The sequence below is a fragment of the Brassica napus genome, chromosome C9, assembly GCF_020379485.1.
Source record: "Brassica napus cultivar Da-Ae chromosome C9, Da-Ae, whole genome shotgun sequence".
NCBI lineage: Eukaryota > Viridiplantae > Streptophyta > Magnoliopsida > Brassicales > Brassicaceae > Brassica > Brassica napus.
The window spans coordinates 21699930-21715526 of NC_063452.1; the positions used below are offsets into that span (position 1 = coordinate 21699930).

General features: G+C 35.3%; 1 non-coding gene across 1 annotated transcript; it reads left to right on the forward strand.

Annotated features, from left to right (window-relative positions):
- Window positions 1–283: 283 nt before the first annotated feature.
- Window positions 284–390, forward strand: LOC125593789. Its single transcript, XR_007329680.1, has one exon. It is a non-coding gene; the product is annotated as a U6 spliceosomal RNA (small nuclear RNA).
- The last annotated feature ends 15207 nt before the right edge of the window (window positions 391–15597 follow it).

The following is a 15597-nucleotide window of genomic DNA, read 5'->3' on the forward strand; positions in this document are numbered from 1 at the left end:
TAAATTATAAAATGACATTTATTTTGAGATAAAAATTTTACTTTATAACGATAACTAAATTGAAACAGAAGAAATAATTATTATTGAAAATTAAATGTTTGAATTTTTATTACCACAAACGAAAAGTTTTTTTGAAAGAGCAACCACAAAAGGAAAGTTGTGACCTTTCTTGTGATATTTGTCTTATATCCAAATTTAAGCAAAAAAAAAAACCATTTTCTCAGAAATTTAACCAACAAAACAGAATAAAAACACAAAAAAAAAATTGTTCTTTCAGAGATATTTGATAATATTGTAACACATCCGATAATACTATAACGATACAAATAAAATTAGCATAGCCGCTGTGTCACGATGACTCGTATAAATATAAAAATGATACAATTATGTTGGCCAAAAAAGAGGGGTGGGGGGGATATTTTTACTTCTTGGCATTTGGCAAAATGATGACAGACTGATATTTTGCTAGTAAACAAACCGATTTAGCTAGAGAGAAGTAAATTCTCTCCAATTTTTAAACTTCAGGATTAGTTTTTTTCCTGAAAACCTTATAAACGAAGATATAAAAATAAAGTTTCGTAAAAATATATCATAACTAACAAATTCAATATAAAAGGGATGTTAGACTATCTTTTAACTTATAACAAAATAATTAAGTTCATATATTGCAAAATAAAAAAAATTAATTACATTATAAAAATAATAATAATAACATGTATCAACGAACACTTTAATTCAAAAGTAATTGTTAAAAATATGATCAAGATATTCTTATTATTATGAAAACTATATAAATTTAACTAAACATGTGTATTAACAAAAACTTCAATGCAAAAATTATGATGATGATGTTTATGTTCTAAAAGTTATGATCTGAAAAATAAAATCCTGATAAATATATTTATAATTTGTTTTGTAAGAACCACGTAATAATTAGTAGAAAAAAGTTTAAAGATATTTTCACAGTATGAGTTAACAAAAACTATATTTTCACAGTAAATAAATAAAAAGTCAAATAAGGGTGATATCATGACGTTCCACTTAACCACTACAAGAAAACAGCAAAGATTCTGAGGGAAAAAATCGTCAGAATTTCGTCGGAATACCGTTATTCCGACGACATACCGACGAAACAAGTCGTCGGAAATAATTCCTCGGAATTTCTTCTTTCGTCGGAAATCCCTCGGAATTTTCCGACGGAATTCCGAGGAAACAAATTTCCGAGGAAATTCCGAGGACCATTATTTTGTCGGAAATGTCCTCGGAATATACCGAGGGAGAACTTCGTCGGGATATTTCCTCGGACGTTCATCGATCGATGCGTTTTAGACATATATACATCGATCGATAGGAATATACCGACGGAACTGTTCCCTCGGATTATACCGAGGATTCCTCGGAATATTCCGAGGAAGATGTCCCTCGGTATAATCCGAGGGAACAGTTCCGTCGGTATATTCCTATCGATCGATGTATATATGTCCAAAAACGCATCGATCGATCGCGTGAAAAATATAATTAATTTCCTCGGAATGTAAAAAATATTAATTTTTTTTAAAAAATAAAATTTCTGAAATTTAAATTCGAAAATATGAAATTAAAATTAAAATTAAAATCATATTAATTAATATTCAAAGTTTCACAAATAAAAATAAAACATTCCGAGTTTTTGGGAAAAAAAAAAATAATCTACGGGTCTGGCACGTCCGGGAACACCTCGTTCGGGTACATCCTCTGCATCATCTCCATCATTTGCTGGTTCAGCCTCCTCTGTGCCTCATAGCCCGCCTGTTGAGCCGCCATCTGGGTCTCCAACAAAGATATACGATCATCTTTGTCCTTCAACTGAGCCGTAAGTACTTCTGGATCAACAAAGGGCGGTGGTGCAGAAGAAGGAGGAACCGACCGGGTGCGACGACCCAAACCGACCAAACGTCCCTTTTTCTTTGGAACCGACTGAATAGAAAATAGCCAAATTTACAAATTTAAACCAAAAAATAAATGAATTGAACTTTAAAAAAAAGAACTTACGGATTCAACGATTTCGTTGATTCGACACCGAGACAAGTTGGTCGAAGCCGTCGAAGCGTCATCCTCGGTTTGAAGCTGAGACACTTCGTCTACCACCTGAGTTTGGACCAGGTCGACCACGTCCCTCACAAGACCGTCATCAATCTGGCCGGTCTTCTTGTTGGTATACGCCCTCCTCATTAGGGCGAGATCATCAACCGGCTCGCCATCATTTTCTTCCGCCTTGAAAAAAAACATAAATTAAAGAAACATTAGAAATTAGAAGAAATGCACAATAAATTAAAATTCTGAAACTCAAATAATTGAAAAAAAAACATTTGAACTTACCATGCGATCTCCCAGAGTGGCAATAGATTGAGCACCCAAGTTATGCTTGTAGATGCCCTTCCCTTTACGGTCGCTCCTGCGGTTGGTGGAGTTGGTGGAAGAAGTTTCTTTCGTCTCTTCCTTATCCCAATGCGCACACAACTCCTTCCAGACCGTGTCGTTCATCGACTTTGGTACCTTTTAATATAAAAAAAAAATAGTTTATTAAATTTAAAAATAGTTTAATAAATTAAAAAATTGTTTAATAAATTAAATCGAACCTTATTGATTTCCCACTTTTTCTTCCACTCGTGGATCTGCTTCCCATAGTTGTCCATAACTTTATGGACGAAGTGGTGATAGATAAAGAGCGTCTCATCGGAATTCCAGTTGAACTCTTGCTGAAAAAAAAACACAATTAGTAAAAAATTAATATTAAAGATTAAAAATATAAGTAAAAAATTAGAATACTTACCGCAAACTGACGAAACCACAGAACCTGCTTTTCGGTAGGGAAGTGAGTGAAAGTCGGATGTCCCTTGTCGAGGGCCGAGTACATCATACGGTTGATCCATGCGCTGATCCCGTTCCCGGATCGGTTGAACCTAATAAAAAGAACAAACGGTTAATAATGAATCAAAATTTAAAGAAAAAAAAATGTTTAATTACCATGTTTGACCATGTCCATGTGGATACGGAGTGAGATACGGAAGATGGTCACGACCGGGCTGTTGAACCAAATCCGCAACACTCATCACTCCTGGAGGACCCGGAGGAGGAGGAGCGGGTGCAGCAGCGGGAGCGAGAGGAGCAGGAGCGGGTGCAGCAGAGGGAGATGTATGGTAGGAGCTGTGGGGCGAAGGGGAATCCTGAAAATGGGTGGAATCCCGAGACTGGCTCCCCGTACCACCACGACCACGACGCTGTCGAGGCCGGATCTGATCATCATGAGACCTGTAAATTAAAAAAAATATATTTAATAAATACAGAAATATATAAATTATTTTTTTTTTTAAAAGTCTCAAATAATTTAATCACAAAAAAATATTTATAGATATTAAAAATATTTAATAAATATATAAAAATAGTTCTAATAAAAAAAATAGTTTTAATAAATAAAAAATAGTTCAATAATTACAAAAAATAGTTTTAATAATATATATATATATTAAAAATATTTTTAAATCCCAAATAATAGTTTTTAATCAAAAAAAAAGTTGTATAGATATTAAAAAATGTTTTGTAAAATCCAAAAAATCGAATTTATATACAAATTTTTTTTGTAAAATCCAAAAAATCGAATTTATATAGAAAAATCGTTTTGTAAAATACAAAAATCGATTTTATATACTAAAATCGATTTTCTAAATACAAAAAAAAAAAAAAATAATAAAAAAATTATAAATCAATTCAACAAAACAAATTATTCAACTAAATCACAATTCTAAACCTATTATACAACCAAAAATCACAATCCTAACCAATCACCTTAACAAAAATCTATCAAAACTCCACAAAAACCTAACAAATAGAATCTAAGAGAGTGGGATAGGGTCCTTACATGATTTGTGTAAGAAAAGGGGGAGATCGCCGGAGATATCGTCGGATTTCAGGGGGAAATCGCCGGAAAAAAAGAGAGGAATCGCGCAGAGGAAGAAGAGAGAAATGGGGAAGAAGAAGTGGCTCGTGGTTATAAAACCTAGGGTCCGACGGACATTTTCCGTCGGAATTCCGTCGGAATTTAAATTTCAATTTTCGCGAAATATTTGCCCGGTAAAATGAAAATATATGCCGAGGAAATTCCGACGGATAGTAAAGTATCCGTCGGAATTTCCTCGGAATATTCCGAGGAAATACCGAGGAACAAGTGTTTGGGGTTTCAAAACATCAATTTTTTTGGGGTTTTTCATTTGTTATACAATTGTAATGTATACCATTGAGGATTCTTTGTATAGATTAGCATAAACCATGAAATAAAAAATTTCAAAACTAATTGAAAGTATTCCCTATACCATTCATTAAAACGTATAAGTGTTTCTCTTATGTTGTGGGATTTCGTTCATACAATCGGAAAAGTGTTAATTAAGGGATAAGGAACAAATTTTAGACTTCATAAGTAACGTAAGACACTTAATAAGGGTTATGTAGGTGTTATTCAAACCGCAAAACATTTTTTTCGGTTTACAACCCCTATTTCCTCGGAATTTCCTCAGACTATTCCGAGGAAACCCTTGTCTTCCTCGTAATTCCGTCGGAATATTCCGAGGAAATTCCGAGGAACTAGTGTTTGGGGTTTCAATCTTGTATGTTTTTTTATAAACGCATCGATCGATGCGTTTGTTTAGAAAAACCCATCGATCGATCACCAGATGGACGAAAGCCGTAAGAATGTGATCGATCGATTGGATTGAACAATCGATCGATGGAACAAATCTGAAGCCTTCCTCGGAATATCCTCGGAAAATCTTGTATGTTTTTTTATAAACGCATCGATCGATGCGTTTGTTTAGAAAAACGCATCGATCGATCACCAGATGGACGAAAGCCGTAAGAATGTGATCGATCGATTGGATTGAACAATCGATCGATGGAACAAATCTGAAGCCTTCCTCGGAATATCCTCGGAAAATCTTGTATGTTTTTTTATAAACGCATCGATCGATGCGTTTGTTTAGAAAAACGCATCGATCGATCACCAGATGGACGAAAGCCGTAAGAATGTGATCGATCGATTGGATTGAACAATCGATCGATGGAACAAAATCTGAAGCCTTCCTCGGAATATCCTCGGAAAATCTTGTATGTTTTTTTATAAACGCATCGATTGATGCGTTTATGTCGAAAAACGCATCGATCGATGGGTGTGCGAACAGAATTATAAGGCAAAACCCGACCTTTTTGGATCTAAACCTCAGAACTCTCATCCCCTCCGATTTCCCCTATAATTCGCCCCCCCCCCCTTTTCTCTCTCTCTATAATCATCCGATTTGAACAATTTTGGGCTCTATTCCCCTTGATTTTTCGAGCTCTACCTGATTCCTACACTCGTTTTCACCCTAAGACAGGTATACTCCGCGAATCTCCACATTCTGAAATCGTGTTCTTGAGCAATTTTTTGGGTTTTGTGTATTTCTTATTTCCGTGTTGATTCCTTGATCAAATATGCATGAAACAGATGTTTAAACATGGAATAGAACACAATTGTCTGTGATCAACGAGTTTGTAACAGGATTTGAGATGATTTACGGATTGACAATTTTTTTGAATTTGGTTTTTTTTTATCACAACTCGATTTCGCTTTTCATTTTCATGTTGCTTTGAGTTCTTAATTGATTATAACCATGTTGAGAGCAATGATTCTATTTTGTAGAGAATGAAGCGCACAAAAATGTCAGCAAAGAAGAACCCACAAGAAGAGGGTTCGTCTCATCTGGAGAAGCAAAGGCCAAAGAAGTGGGATAAGTCTGATACCACCCACTACAACAACATGAAGAAGGTAGCCGTTCCGGCTACACAACTAGCATGTCCTGAGACGATGACAATATTGGGAATCCAAGCAGACATTGAAGGACTGTTCCAAAGCATGGGTCTAGGCCAACTATGCAACCTCAACGAACCCACTTATCCGGAGTTGGTACGCCAGTTCATAGCATCCGCATACGTCACCCGTCCCGATGATAGGCATCAGGAAGGTTTTCTGGCATTCGTAGTGCAGAAAGTATACTATGAGGTAACTTTCACAGACCTCTGCGGACTATTTGGATTGAGTGCAGGGGAGAGGACATCTGGTCTTTATTGGACTTCAGAGCTGTTGAACTTCTGGGAAACGATTGGCACAGGGGTTTATAGATCTTCTCAGGCAAAGGAGTCACTTATCCGGAGCCCAGTACTGAGATATGCCACACGCCTCATTGGCTCATTGCTATACGGGACAACCACAGCCGCATCAGTCACGCAATGGGAGTTGTGCCTCCTGTACCAAGGTGTGAGGCATTTGCTACCGGCATTTGGAAACTCTACATTCCCACCTGCTACTGCCTTCAACATGGGAGCGGTGCTGGCCGCAAACTTAGCAGGATACAAGGGGAAAGTAACCAAAAAAAAGAGCAATGCATGTGGATTTGGTGCAGTGATTACTCGGATCCTTAGACATGTGGGTGTAGACTGCAAGAACCAGGAGGTAGCACTGGACAGATCGAACAACATTGCTTGGAACTACCTGGATGTCATTTCTCTAGTAAGTAAGGAGTTCATAGCTGGTCCCCACTCGAGGATCCATCGGGATGGTCCTTACGTCTACGTATTCCAGGACCGAGCGAAGAAAACACTCTACTGCCACCTACCTCAGATCGGTCTCACTTCTCTACTTTCAGAGGCTGCAGTTGAGTTCCTACCCCCTGCTACCGCACTAGTAGACAAGCCATCCTTCTTCACGCCAAAATATCAGACCAAAGGCAAGGGCGTGGTTGATGAAGAAGGAGAAGATGAGGCTGCACAAGCCATTCCAGATGATTCACAACCCCATCAGCTACTCCCATCAGACTCCAGCCAGTACAAGCTGCAAGAGCTTCCACCGAACGCCACTTCGCGCCAGCAACAACATTGGAGAGATCAGAGCATAAAGACAAACAACGACATGCTACACAAGATCTGGGCTGCCATTTCACGTATCAGGCCGTGTCGTTGCCAAAAGGATGATGTAGTTCATCGGGACAACTCTCCATCCACCTCTGGTTCGGGTTCGAGTGGTACACACAGGGTAAGAAAGAGGTCCAAGAGACCCAACGATGCAGGAACATCTGGAGCAGGAGACGAGGAGTAGGAGCTATCACCATCTATTTTATTTTCTTTTATATTCTAACGTTTTATGGTCTTATTTTCTGTTAATTTTGAACTGAGTTTTTTTTTGGGTTTCTTAATTATGAGTTCGTATTTCTTTTACATGGTTTCTTCGTTTTATTTGGTTGTGTTCTGAGTAGTTTTTAATTCGTATTCAGCTTTGCCTTGCTAGATAAACCAAATAACTATTATTCGAGGAAAGAGGTTATATCAAGTGTTCCTCGGAATTTCCTCGGTATTTCTTTAAAAATAAAAACAAATAAGTTCAATGGTAGTCTGTTTCCGAGTCATCATCACCAGATGAATCTGAATCTGGATCTTGGTGAAACTCTCCAATCACTGGTTCATCCTCTACGTGAACGACGGCTTCCTCTCCAAAGTCGGTTAAATCGACTACAAGGCCAACTCCAGCTAAATCTTCTGCTGCACTTAAGTTGCCGGATGTGCTTGGTTGTAGTGGGTCTTCCAGCTCAGAACTTCCCTGAACTCGGCCTCTCGGGTTGAGTCTTGTAACAGTAACCCATGGATCATCTCTGTTTCTTACCCGGGGGTACTTGATATAACAAACCTGTAACATTTAGAAAAATTATAAATTAATACACATGATGATGAATCATTCTGAATAATTAACATTTAATTACCTGATCGGCCTGAGAAGCAAGAATGAAAGGATCATAATATTGCAGCTTTCGCCTCGAATTTACTGATGTAACACCAAATGCATCTGTTCTCACACCTCGATCTGGGGTGTTGTCGTGCCAATCACAATAGAAAACAGTACAGCGCAATCCAACCATGCCCAAATACTTAATTTCCAAAATCTCATGTATGTGTCCGTAGTATACATCATCTCCTGATGCAGAACAAACGCCAGCATCATAAGTCGTACTCGAACGTCTCCTCTTCTGAGTTGTGAATGCATATCCTCGAGTACAAAATCTCGGATATGACTTCACAACAAAGTTTGGTCCAACGACCATCTCACGTATCCAATCGTCAAATGTTTCACCTCTGGCCAAACCAGCAGACACCTATTAATAGCACATATATATATATTATATCAATAAATGTGAATTAGTATAAATATGTGATAAAATATATTTTAATTTGTTTAAAGCACTCACATAAGTAAACATCCATCCACTAAATTCTCTCTGCTTCATTTCTTCTAGTTCGTCCTCTGTGGCGTATCTATACTCGAACCGCTTTTCTGCCATGAAAATCCTGTATATGATGACAATAATGTAATTAATTAAGATTTAAATTTCAACTTGTTAAAATAAAAATTTGTAAGCTCATTTATTTACCTCTCATATTGAAGAACGTCTTCGCAGTTGGTGAGCAAATATGTTTGCAAATGACTGCGCTCCTGCTCAGTAAGTCGACGGTCCTTTGGTTTTCCGCTAAGTCGTCCAACATCTGTGAAAATGTCTGGAACCGTAACATGATATGCTGCCCGTTCGCCTCTATCATCATGCCGAGCAGGTCTTCTGTTTTTGGTCTGAACTTCTGCTGGAAAGTAGTACTCGGCAAAGTTTGAAGTTTCTTCATTGATCATCTGTGCGACTATAGAACCTTCCACCCTACTTAAATTTTTCACCATCTTCTTCAAATGGAACATATACCGCTCATACAGATACATCCATCTATACTGCACAGGACCACCAAGTTCCAATTCTCTTGCCAGGTGAATAACAAGATGCTCCATAACATCAAAAAATGAGGGAGGAAATATCTTCTCAAGGTTGCACTGAATCACGGCTATGTTAGTCTTCAAATTTTCAATACCTTCAAGAGTCACTGATCTCGTGCATAAATCGCGGAAGAAACCACTTATCCCTGCAATTGCTTCATGAACATTTCGTGGTAATAGTTCCTTGAAGGCGAACGGAAGGAGGCGCTGCATCATTACATGGCAATCGTGGCTTTTCAAGCCAGTAAACTTTCCTTCCTTTCTGTCGATACAGTTACGCAAATTTGATGCGTAACCGTCTGGAAATTCCACATCGTTTGAAATCCAATCAAATAACGCATCTTTTCCCGCTGCATCAAGTCGGTATATGGGAAAAGGAGCCCTACCATTTTCATCAACATGAAGTTCTGAACGAGCACATATATCGACTAAATCCAGTCTTGACTTCAAATTATCCTTTGTTTTACCTTGAACATTAAGGATCGTGTTCATGAGATTGTCAAAAAAGTTCTTCTCAATATGCATGACATCTAAATTATGCCTTAGCAGATGATCCTCCCAGTATGGCAGATCCCAGAAAATACTTTTTTTGTGCCAGTTATGTAGTTCTCCAACAGCATCTACCGGAAAACGCTCATGTCCACCGACTTCTGGCGTCCTTTCTGCACCAAAATCTCTTAGTTGTATCTTCAAATCTTTCCCACAAATTTCCGGAGGTGGACTGTCAAACACCCTCTTGTTCTTCGTAAACAAATTCCTACTCCTACGATATGGATGATCAGGTGGTAGGAATCTCCTGTGACAGTCAAACCAACACGTTTTCCTTCCGTGTTTTAGTTGGAAAGCATCAGTGTTATCTTGACAATATGGACATGATAGCCTTCCATGCGTTGTCCATCCAGACAACATACCATATGCTGGAAAATCACTTATTGTCCACATTAGTACTGCCCGCATTTGAAAGTTTTCTTTACACGAAACATCGTATGTTTCAGCACCTTGAGCCCATAGTTGTTGCAACTCATATATTAGTGGCTGAAGAAACACATCAAGTGATCTCTTAGGATGCTCTGGTCCGGGAACGAGAATCGAGAGGAACAAAAACTCTCGTCGCAAGCACAAGTTTGGGGGGAGGTTGTATGGTGTAAGAATGACGGGCCATAGAGAATATTGTCTTCCACTCTTGCCAAACGGACTAAAACCATCAGTACATAATCCAAGGTAGACATTTCTTCTCTCATACGCAAAGTCGGGATACTTTGATTGGAAATGCTTCCACGCTTTTGCATCTGAAGGATGTCTGATCTCACCATCTGTTGAGTGCTCCGCATGCCATCTCATTGGTTGCGCTGTGCGTTCAGACAGATACAACCTCTGCAACCTTTCCGTCAAAGGTAAATACCACATCCTTTTATATGGCACTGGAACTCTTCCACTCGTATCTTTATAACGAGGCTTTCCACAAAATTTGCATGTAACCCGCTGTTCATCCGCCCTCCAATAAATCATGCAGTTGTCGCTGCATACATCTATTACCTGATACGATAAACCAAGACCAGCTACGAGTTTCTGAACCTCGTAGTATGAACCAGGAGCTACATTATCCTCGGGTAGAATACCTTTTACAAAATCAGCAATCGCATCCACACAGTCTTCAGCCAAATTATAATCTGTTTTAATGCCCATCAATCTTGTAGCAGATGATAAAGCTGAATGACCATCTCTGCAACCTTCGTACAATGGTTGCTTTCCAGCATCCAACATATCATAAAATCTCCTAGCTTCTGCATTGGGTAAATCTTCCCCTCTAAAATGATCATTTACCATCTGCTCAGTACCTACACCATAATCTACATCCGTTCTAATTGGTTCTTCTAATCTAACCGCTGGCTGAGGTTCGCTAGTACTACCATGTTCATAATCAGTTTCCCCATGATGATACCAAATTTTGTAACTTCGTGTAAACCCACTCAAATATAGATGAGTCCAAACATCCCACTCTTTAATAACCTTTCTATTTTTACAATTAGAGCAAGGACATCTTAACTTACCTGTTTTTGCTTCCGGTTGTCGGTGAACTAACCCCATGAATTCGGTTATACCTCGTTGGTATTCTTCCGTAAGCAATCTCGTGTTCGGATCCAAATGAGGTCGATCGATCCAAGAACGGAAATAATTTGAAGAAGACATATTTTTTATGAATCAAATTCGTGTGTAAATAGAGTAAGAGGGAGGATGAAGATATGGAGTGAATGAAGAGGAAGAGGAGTGCTTGTTTATATAGATTAAATCCTGCCGACATACCGAGGAAATTCCGACGGAATTCCGACGGAAAAGGCTAGTTCGTCGGAATTTCCTCGGAATTTTGTAAAATCCCCCAACAGCTCTCCAACGGCTATAATATTTCCTCGGAATTCATCGGTTTTTTCCGAGGAACACATTGTTCCTCGGAATTTCCTCGGAATATTCCGACGGACTGAGGTTTCCTCGGAATTCCGTCCGTATATTCCGAGGAAATTCCGAGGAACCCCAATTTTGTGTTACCTCGGAATTTCCTCGGAAATTCCTTGGTATATTCCGACGATTTCATTTTCCGTCGGAATGTCCGTCAGAATACCGCTGTTTTCTTGTAGTGAACTGATTATAAACTATTGGCAAAATATTATAAATACAATATATTATACCCAACCATCAACAAGAATTGTGATGAACAACGAAGACAACAAAAGAAACGAACAGAGATAAACAAAAATATCATCAATTGTTTTTTTTTTTATCAAATCAATTGTTCTTATAATTAATCATTCATTAAACTGAAAGTAAACGTAAGTATGTGGGAATATAAATAAATAATAGAAAAACATAACAGTGGGCTGGTCAAAGCGGTTTTGATCGAAACCAGAGACTTTCTCAGTAATCGTGGCTCGTAAGACGCCAGTTGCACATCAGATGATTCTTTTTAATTTATTTGAGGAAAATATATATTATTTAAATATATCGCATAATAGTTTCATATGCCTATATGCTACTTTTTAGTCAATTGTCTGGTTGTTGTCGAAGTTTTATTTGATAAACAAATTGCATTGGGACGCATACTCCAGATAAGATAAAAGGATCAGAACGTCTGGGAACATTGTTGGATGAGCAAGGAACGGAGTTGTGCGAGCCGAGTTCCTCTTGTGTTAAGCATGAGGCTGTCCGAGGAACGGAGTGGTCTCTCCGAATGTTGAGCAAGTGCAGCTCTTCCCCTTCTCCGAATGTTGAGCAAGTGCAGCTCTTCCCTCCCCTTCGTTCCTTTGCTGACCAACTAGCAAATAGTCTGCAGAAAGTAGCACTATTACAGTTTGCTATCTAAGAGCACCCCTTTATTTCACTGGTCGTCATACTATTTTCAGGAGAAATTTCATATTTATCATTTTTATGGTATTATTATTCATTTTTACCACCACTAAATGAATATTTTCAAAAATATTTTCTTCATTAAGTAGCACAAAACTATTATATCTTTGTTATATATATATATATAATAAATAATTATTTAAATATTTTCTTTATTAAGTAGCAAAAACTATTTTTTTTATGTTTTCAGGATATAGTTTTTTCAAATTCGAACTTTTTTATAAATGTTTTTTTTAGAATTTTTTTTTCAAAATTTCTTTTAGAAAATCGAAAATTATATATGATTTTTAATTTTTTAAATTTTTTTTTTAAGTATTTATTTATATATTTATTTTATAACGCTGATTTATTATGACACTACATTTATGAGAAAAATTACATAGACGATTCCACAACCGACAATACTACTTGCCTTATGAAGATCTACGCCTAACTGCATCATCTGAATCGTCCTATGAAGATCCATTCCTAACCAGATTTGCTTACACCATGTTGATTATAAACTTTTTTTTGTAGTCTGCATTAATAAATCACTCTATCCAAGACTTAAAACTTGGATTTCCTGTAATCTACAATAAATTGCATAGTCTAGGGTTCGAACTCTAAACCTGGGTGTAAAAGCCTTTAAGCCTTAACCAGTAGGCTACGGTGCTTCCACATTTATATATTTATTAGAATATTAAATTTCACATTCTAAAACCTCTATCACACCCTTCAACTCTAAACCCTAAATCTAAATTAGTTAATCCTATGAGTATAAATGTCTTTTATCCTTCATTAAAATTGAGGATAAAATGGTTAGTGTAAACATTAAAAGTGGTAGTATGAACGTGATATTTATGGCAATTTTCCCTATTTGTATTCAGAGAATATCTAATTCAACTTTATCAATTATCTAGCTTTCTCTGTTTCTAACTAATATATGAACTGCGGTAAATTCATTAAAAGTAAAGATAAAAGTGGTTAGTGTAAACATTAAAAGTGATAATATGAATGTGGTATTTGTCGCAATTTCTCCTATTTCTATTCAGAGAATATCTGATTCAACTTTATCAATTATCTAGCTTTTCTCTATTTCTAACTAATATATGAACTGCAATAAATTTATCTATGTTTGTAAGCTTGATATATACTCTCTATGTTTCATATTAATTATCATTTTATGTTTTCAATATATTTATTTGATAGTTTTCTAATTTATCTATATTATTTTAGTTCATTAATTATGATAATCATATAAAACAATAAATTAATTAATTGTAAAATAATAAATTTAATGATTTCATTATTCTATATGGAAAAACCTCAAACAACATATAAAATGAAACGAAAGAGTATTATGCATATATAGATGCGTGTTTGGTGAAATCCGTAATATTGAGGCTCATTCTTTTGCTAAATCAGCTTTGTATGCTCTCATAAACTCCGTCTGAGTTTAAGTTAATGAAAGTATGGTTCGTTAAAAAAATAAAGATGTGTGTTTGGTGAAATAAATTATACCGAATGGTTTGACTAAAAAGTGTTCTAACTATAATTAAATATTCATTTTTGAAAGTATTACTCCCCTGTTTCATATTTTAAATAGTTTAAAAAAAATTGTTTGTTTCAAAATATAAATAATTATTTATATTTCTAGGTAATTTTATTTTTATTCGATATAGTGTGACTAATCAAATAATATAAATTGGTTTATTATTGGTTTAACTATAACTAATTTATATATCAAATGCTATTTAATAATAATAATAATTTGTTTTTAATTTTTGTGCATTCAACTAAAACTACATACATAATAAAATATAGGGAGTATTAATTTTGATTTTGAGGAAGGAAAATAAAAAAAAATGGGAACATAATTATATCTTAATGTGGGTGAATAAAATTGAGCTTTAATAAAATTACATGGATCACTAAATTATGAGTGGGTGTAAGTGCACTCTCGTTGTATAAAATGGATCCGCTTCTCCATTTGTCTAATGTCCAACTTTCCGAATGATAATATACGGGATAACTGCGAAATAATTATGATGTGATTTTAATATTACAAATATATAGATACATATATCTATACTAAAATTTGTTATTATTAATAACAGTGCGGTGCGGTTGGTCACCATTCAAACTCTTAATTCTTAATAATTGATATTAAATCTTCAAAAAAAAAAAAAATTTGATGTTACTTCAATTTTGATATCCTGTTGAAACATATAGAAATTGTATTTTAAGAAAAACATTTGGATTGTAAGTACTGACGCGGTTACAATGATTTTAAAATGATTTAGCAAATGGCATTGTAAGATCTTATTTAAAATATCTAAAATACCCAAAAATATTTTAAACTATCCAAAAGATTTGAAAACATACAAAAATTATTTAAGTATATCCAAAAGGAAATATCCAAAATAACAAAAAAAAAAATATTCAAGAAATCCAAAATATCTACGAGTTCTCCACCAAATATCCATACCATTTATTTTAAATTTTGTTATACATTATTAAAATTTATGTATTTATATTATTTTATTTTTGGCTTTTAATACACAAACCAAAAGTTATAAATATCCGAATAGAGTTTAAATCTCTAGTTTTGAAAATTTGAACCCCGAATAAATCTAAACTGAATCCGATTGGACCATCCTAGAAAAAATAAAGATTAATATATCCTATTAAAAAAGAAGAATTTTTTTAAAAATAACCATAATTTGTTGTGTAATATTACACAAAATGCCAAACTAGCTATTAATGGCTTTTTATTCTCTTAACATTATCATATAACCATCCAAAATCATGAAACTAATCTATAATCTAATACAATGGGTCATGCGAAGGAACCTACAATCCTGTTTATCATCCTTTTCTTTTTTCAACTTTTAGTGTCACTTATTGGTATATGGTTTAAGTGGGCCTATTGAAAGAACAAATTGAAGGCCACTTTTATCGTATTTATAAGGATTTTTAACGTTAAAACCCCTCAACTAAATTTCTTTTGGATAAAAAATCTCAAACTAAGTATTTAACGAAAAAACCCTTAAACTAATTTTATTCAATGAATTAAACATTACCAGGTCATAGTTACCATTACTACCGGTAAATGTTTAGTTTAGGGTTTTTTACATTAATTAAACATAATTGAGAAGTTTTACAATTAAAAATCTAAAAAATCTAAAAAATTCAAAATTTTATAATATTATCTAAAAATTAGTGACTTAAATTTTCAAAATTAGCATTTTTTAATTTTTTGTTGTAAATATATGAGTTTGATGTGTTTTTAACATCAACATTATATATGTATAAATTAAAAATGTAAAAACCCAGAAAATATAATAAAA